Source organism: Nicotiana attenuata, unplaced genomic scaffold, assembly GCF_001879085.1.
Source record: "Nicotiana attenuata strain UT unplaced genomic scaffold, NIATTr2, whole genome shotgun sequence".
Taxonomy (NCBI): Eukaryota; Viridiplantae; Streptophyta; class Magnoliopsida; order Solanales; family Solanaceae; genus Nicotiana; species Nicotiana attenuata.
The window spans coordinates 30,590-38,069 of record NW_017673947.1 but is presented as its reverse complement, the minus strand read 5'-3'; positions in this window follow the sequence as shown (position 1 = coordinate 38,069).

Here is a 7,480-nt window from a genome sequence, read left to right as displayed (position 1 = left end):
AGAGGTTTGTTGAAAGGCATAGAGCTGCATCGGAATTGATGGACAGGGGTGTTCAATTTATGCCAATACCGATGAGAAGATTTGAGAAATATAGGAGGCGAGCACATTGGCATTCATATTTACAGTATGATCACGATCGGGGTATTTTTGAAGTTTGCACCACTATTCGCGGACACCGGGGAAATAATCTACAAACCGTGAATGAAGCCAGCAGGTTGTGTTCATGTGGGAAATGGACCATCTACCACATGCCGTGCGCACATGCCATGAAGTGCTTTCAACAAGTTGGTTTAGGGGAAACCAACTATGTTGATAGGCAATACATTGTTGCTGCATACGTAAACACGTATAGTGGGCAGTTGCAGCCATTGGGTGCCGAGCATTATTGGCCGCCGGAACCATTTAAAATGCTGTGTAACAAGGACTATTTGCGCAAGCTGCAAGTGCAAAAGAGAACGCGTATACGGAACCAAATGGATGTTGGTGATACCGTTTATGCGCGTAAATGTGACATATGCTCGCAAACAGGACAAGACCGTCATAAATGTCCTTCAGCTGGTCTGGGTGGCGGTGGTAATCCAGCTCCTAGTGCAAGTTCGTCTAATGTACCCAACTATCAAGGATACACCTAGTGTTTTGTTTTCGTAATATTTTTTGTAATAAGTGTCTGTACTTGTTTATGTTGCAATATCTATCAAATAAAATTATGTTCCACGGTCTTGTTACATCTTATTATCTAACATGACCTTTTAAATTGGGATGATGATATGATAGTTCCAACATTCAACTTATTGGTGTTAGTAAAGAAGACCAATATGAAGATTGAAATTTCATAACATAATACTTGAAGAGAAAAAAGCACAACAACCATAACTAAAGCAACATACATGAAAATAAAAGATAATAAAAGGATAAACAATACTTGTTGAGCGTAGTAGTGTATCTTTATGTTTCCCGTGTCATGTGTTTTCATTAGTTGTACTGAATTTAAGTTATGTTAAGTTTCTATGTTTGTGTTTGTGTTGTACTATTAAAATAAAGAAGAAACGGGGTAATAAAAGTATAATGCGCATATTATGTAAGCATAAAAAATTGTTGTTATCATTTACATAATTTATTATTTACATAAAATACAAAAAAAGAAAATCAATGAGTCCCACAACCTTTGTGCTTCAATGCAGCCGCTGGCCTGAGGCGCATCCCCTCCCGCCTGGATACACTATCAGGATCATCCTCATCAAGTCGCATCTTTATATGAGGATGCGCTGTAGCATGATCGTCAGTTGGGCTGGCAGGGTCAGTAAAAGGGGCCGTCGGTCTATCAGCAGCCTACAAAACAATAAGTAAGCTCAGTATATGAAAATGTATATTAGTAATGTACGTGTTAAGTTAAAAAAAATTTCTTACCATGGTCTCGTCGGGCTCCTGAATATAAGCATCCGTGGTGTCCTCAGCATTGCACAAAGTGGCCTCCGTGACGGGCTAGGATGAAGCCTTAATAAGAAAATTAAAAATTAATTTATGGAAAATCAAGGAGAAAAAAGACAAATTAAAATTTAATAGTAATACAAACATACCTGCTCCTGTGATAGATCCGCCGCACCCGACGACGATGAGCCAAAATTCAACCTGCGCCCACCATCCACGTCTCGGGTCGGCGATCCTCAGCTGCGGTCGATGGGCCTGAAAAGAACTGCTCCTAACCGCCGGTGAAGCTCGTGCCCGTAATCAACAATGGATCTGACAGGGTCACCTGCGATGCTGGCAGCGCCAACTGAAAGCTGTACGACGACATGCTACTGGGATGCTCCTCTGGCTGAGGAATGTCACCCGGTAGATCAGCTCCAACCTCCTCATCAGGTGCCTCAACGCCCCCTTGCTGGGGACCATATCCTCGCCGGCCCCCCGACCCCGTGGGGCACCCTTGCCTCGTGGGGCACCTCCGCCTCGTGGGACAGTCCTGCCTCGTCCCCGTCCCCTCGGGCGTGCGACAGGCCTACCCCGCTGGTGGTGCTCTGGAACCACATAATCAGGGTCGTGATCTAAGCGCTCGCCCTCTCTGGCTCGCTGCAGTGTTCGGAGAGCCAGCTCTGTCACCTGCCGGCCATACTCAGCGACCACAGGATCGCCGGCATGCTGCTGCATCTGCAGTCCCAACTGGTAGAATAAATGATGACCAATAGCCTCACAACATTTAAAATATTAATTACAGAATGCTATATCACAGTTATAAGTAAGAATACCAAATAACATAACAATGCCTCGTGCCTCCCGGCGTATGGTCTGTACCGACCGCCAGCTTGATGAATGGGGTTCCCGATAAAAAGTCGGGTAACGCGGCGGTACCAGGACGTATACATCTGAATAGTCGCCGCCTGGATCTGTGAAGGTGGGGTCAAAATCAAGTCCTCTCGCCGGTCCCAAGTATGGATCTGCGCCTCTAGCCATGCTACAAATGCGTCGTTCGCCCTCGAACGATCATCCCGCTGATAATGTGTAGCCTCCCATGTAGGCCCCCTCGGTATAGTCTGCGGACGGCCAAACTGGCGAAGTAGCCGCTATAGTGCCTTGATGCTCCACAATATCGAGGCACATCAGCGGGACGGAAGTGCTCCAAATCAGTCGGCCGACCGAGCAATAATCGGGCAGGCCACCTATCAAGTCGTCGCTATATGGCGTCTAGATGAACTATCAAATAATAACATAAAAATGAGTATGTGCAACATAAGTGAATTTATAACAAGTAAGTTTAGGTACACATTTATTTGTGCGCCCTCCAGCATATCCAACACATCCCTGACAATGTGGAGATTATGATGAACATCAATGGCTCGATAATTTTCACGGCGGAGAACCCACCTCGTAGCTAGAGGGAGAAACGGAGGTTCCACATCCGGAGGTAATGGTGGTGGAGGTGGATGCAACTGCAGGAACCGCTCCCAGGACCAAACCTAACATACAAGGTTGATGTGAAGTTTAAGAAAAATTTTGACTAGATAGAATTGGAAGTAATGAACAGAGTATTCAAATATGTTGTCACCTGTAGAAGCGGCAAAAAACCACATACATCGCTCTGGGTGCCCATGCTCGCCCGGCACATATGCCTGTATAAGTAAGCGAGAACAGCAGCACCCCATCTGTACTGGGGTAAAGCATCTAGCTGCTGAAGATGATGTAGAATCGCAAACTCACTAGATTTCCCGAAGTGTTCGAGAACAAGACACCCCCAAAAAGAAGCAGCAGCACCAACCTCGTGTACCGGTGAATATGTAGATCATCTGTCTCGCCGGTGATGTCGGGGTGCAATATCTCCAAATGCTGTCTAATAGCTGTCAAAGCCATGTGACTGGCCCCTGAAGCTGCAGTCTCATCCTGTGGGGACTTCAGACACCGGAGGCACCACCAGCCCAGCCGGTTGCTCCTGCTCAGGATTATGTGGTTCCAGTTATGCCTGATGACGAGCAACATCGATTGGAGAGATTTGGTAGACTTCAGCCTCCCACTTTCAGCGGAGCAGAGGGCGAGGATGCCCAAGGTTTGTTAGACAAGTGTTAGAGGATTCTACGTACAACGAGGATTCTGGAGACTAGTGGAGTTGCATTTACCACTTTTCAGTTTTCTGGGGCTCCCTTCACTTAGTGGGAGGCGTATGACAGGCGTAGGCTTGTTGGTGCACCGCCCTCACCTGGCATCAGTTCTCCATTCTCTTTCTAGAGAAGTATGTACCGCATTCCCTCAGGGAGGAGCTGCGCAGGCAGTTCGAGCAGCTGTGTCAGGAGGGCATGTCCGTGTTGCAGTATGAGATGAGGTTCTCTGAGTTGGCCCATCATGCTATCTGGCTAGTTCCCACGGATAGGGAGAGGATCAGGAGGTTCATTGATGGCCTCAACTATTAGCTACGGATTTTTCTGACCAGAGAGTGAGTATCTGGCGCTTCATTTGAGGAGGTGGTTGATATTGCTAGAGAGATCGAGTCAGTTCGCCGCCGGGAGAGAGATGAGAGGGAGGCCAAGAGGTTTCAGGGATCTGGTAGCTTTGGTGGTACTTCTTCGGGAGGTCAGTTTCAGCACGGCAGAGGCCGTCCATTCATGCTCAGCCAGCCCGTTCAGGTCATCGCGGTGGGTCATCTGGCCATGGTTCTCACAGTTCACATCAGGGTCATTCGTCTCTCAGTGCCCTTCCAGCTCAGAGTTCGACTCAGGCACCATCAGTTCAGGGCTCATCTATGCCTGGTTCTTCTATTGGGAATCGCAGTGAGCGGGGCTCCCTCTAGTCCCCACTGCCATTTGCCGCGAGAGGTTGCTTCGAATGTGGAGATTTGGGTCATATCAAGAGGTTGTCCCCGTCTTACGGGACGATCATCCCAGCAGAGGAGTCAGCCTTCAGCTTCAGCACCAGTTACTTCCCCACCCGCTCAGTCAGCTCGGGGTGGAGGTCAGTCAGCTAGGGGTCGCCCTAGAGGGGGAGGCCGATCAGGGGGTGGTCAGGCCCGTTTCTACGCCCTCCCAGCCAGACCAGATGCTATTGCTTCGGATGCTGTGATTACAGGTATTGTCTCAGTCTGCCACAAAGATGCCTATGTATTATTTGATCCTGACTCTACTTTTTCTTATGTGTCGTCACATTTTGCCCATTATTTGGATACGCCCCGCGGGTCTCTTGCTTTGTCTGTTCATGTATCTACTCCGGTGGGCGATACCATTGTTGTAGACCGTGTATACCGGTCGTGTGTGGTGACTATTGGGGGTCTTGAGACCCGAGTGGATATTCCATTACTTTGCATGGTGGACTTCAATGTGATATTGGGCATGGATTGGTTATCTCCGTATCGGGCTATTTTGGACTGTCACGCGAAGACAGTGACTTTAGCTATGCCGTGTGTGCCACAGATTGAGTGGCGAGGTTCGTTTGATTATGTTCCCAGTAGGGTAATTTCATTCTTGAAGGCCCATCGTATGGTTGAGAAAGGTTGTCTTTCATACTTAGCATTTGTGAGGGATGTTAGTGCAGAGACTTCCAGTTCGATTCTGTTCCAGTTGTGAGGGATTTTCTCGATGTGTTTCCTGCAGACCTGCAGGACATGCCACCGGACAGTGATATTGATTTTGGTATTGACCTGGTGCCGGGCACTCAGCCCATTTCTATTCCACCGTATCGCATGGCACCAGCGGAGTTGAAGGAGTTGAAGGAGTAGCTTAAGGAACTCCTTGATAAGGGGTTTATTCGGCCTAGTGTTTCGCCGTGGGGTGCTCCTGTTCTATTTGTGAAGAAGAAGGATGGCACTATGAGGATGTGCATTGATTACAGGCAGTTGAACTAGGTTACAGTTAAGAACAAGTATCCCCTGCCTCGCATTGATGATTTGTTCGACCAGCTTCAGGGAGCGAGAGTGTTCTCCAAGATTGATCTCCGTTCAGGGTATCACCAGTTGAATATAAGGGCTAGGATATTCTTAAGACAGCCTTCAGGACCCGATATGGTCACTATGAGTTCCTTGTGATGTCTTTTGGGCTGACCAATGCCCCAGCAGCGTTCATGCATTTGATGAATAGCGTGTTCCGGTCGTATCTCGACTCGTTTGTCATAGTTTTCATTGATGATATTCTGGTATACTCGCGTAGTCAGGAGGAGCACGTAGAGCATTTGAGAGTGGTATTGCAGAGATTGAGGAAGGAGAAGCTTTATGCAAAGTTCTCCAAGTGTGAGGTTTGGCTCAGTTCAATGTCTTTCATGGGGCACGTGGTGTCCAGCGAGGGTATTCAGGTTGATCCGAAGAAGATAGAGGCAGTTCAGAGTTGGCACAGACCGTCCTCAACCACGGAGATCTGCAACTTTCTTGCTTTGGCGGGTTATTACCGTCGTTTCGTTCAGGGATTTCATCTATAGCATCACCCCTGACCAAGTTGACTCAGAAGGGTGCTCCATTCTAGTGGTCGGATGAGTGTGAGGCGAGCTTTCAGAAGCTCAAGACTGCCTTGACCACGGCTCCAGTGTTAGTTTTGTCATCAGCTTCAAGTTCATATACAGTGTATTGTGATGCTTCGAGAGTGGGTATTGGATGTGTGTTGACGCAGGAGGGTAGGGTTATTTTTTATGCTTCTCGTCAGTTGAAGCCCCACGAGAAGAACTACCCTGTTCATGATTTAGAGTTGGCTGCCATTGTTCACGCGTTGAAGATTTGGAGGCATTACTTGTATGGTGTATCTTGTGAGGTGTTTACTGATCATCGTAGCCTCCAGCACTTGTTCAAACAGAAGGATCTCAATTTGAGGCAGCGGAGATGGTTGGAGCTGCTAAAGGACTATGATATTACTATCTTGTACCATCTGGGGAAGGCCAATGTAGTGGCCGATGCTTTGAGTAGGAAAGCGGTGAGTATGGGCAGTCTTGCATTTATTCCTGTTGGGGAGAGACCTCTCGCAGTTGATGTTCAGGCCTTGGGCAACCGGTTGGTGAGGTTTGATATTTCGGAGCCCAGTCGGGTCTTAGCTAGTGTGATTTCTCGGTCTTCCTTGTTTGATCGCATCAGAGAACGCCAGTATAATGATCCTCACTTGCTTGTCCTTAAGGACAGAGTTCAGCACGGCAATGCTAGAGATGTGACCATTGGTGATTATGGGGTTTTGAGGATGCAAGGCCGGATTTGTGTGCCCAATGTGGATGGGCTTTGGGAGTTGATTCTGGAGGAGGCCCATAGTTCGCGGTATTCCATTCATCCGGGTGCCGCGAAGATGTATCAGGATCTGAGACAACATTATTGGTGGAGGAGGATTAAGAAGGACATCGTGGAATTTGTAGCTCGGTGCCTTAATTGTCATCAGGTGAAATATGACCATCAGAGGCTGGGTGGCTTGCTTCAGCAGATGGATATTCCAGAGTGGAAGTGGGAGCGAATCACCATGGACTTTGTAGTTAGGCTCCCACGGACTTTGAAGAAGTTCGATGCTATTTTGGTGTTTGTGGATCGGCTGACCAAGTCCGCGCACTTCATTCCTATTTGTACTACCTATTCTTCAGAGCGATTGGCAGAGATCTATATCGGAGAGATTGTTCACTTGCATTTCAGATAGAGGCACTCAGTTTACTTCGTAGTCTTGGAGGGTCGTGCAGAGAGTTGGGTAGTCAGGTCGAGTTGAGCATAACTTTTCACCCTCGGACGGACGGGCAGTCCGAGCGCACTATTCAGATATTGGAGGACATGTTGCGCACTTGTGTGATTGACCTCGGTGGTTCATGGGATCAGTTTCTACCGCTCGCGGAGCTTGCTTATAACAACAGCTACCAGTCGAGTATTCAGATGGCTCCATACGAGGCTTTGTATGGGAGACGGCGTAGATCTCCAGTTGGTTGGTTTGAGCCGGGCGAGGGTGGGCTATTGGGTACAGATTTGGTGCAGGATGCTTTGGACAAGGTGAAGGTGATTCAAGAGAGGCTTTGTATAGCGCAGTCGAGACAAAAGAGTTATGCTGACAGGAAGGTT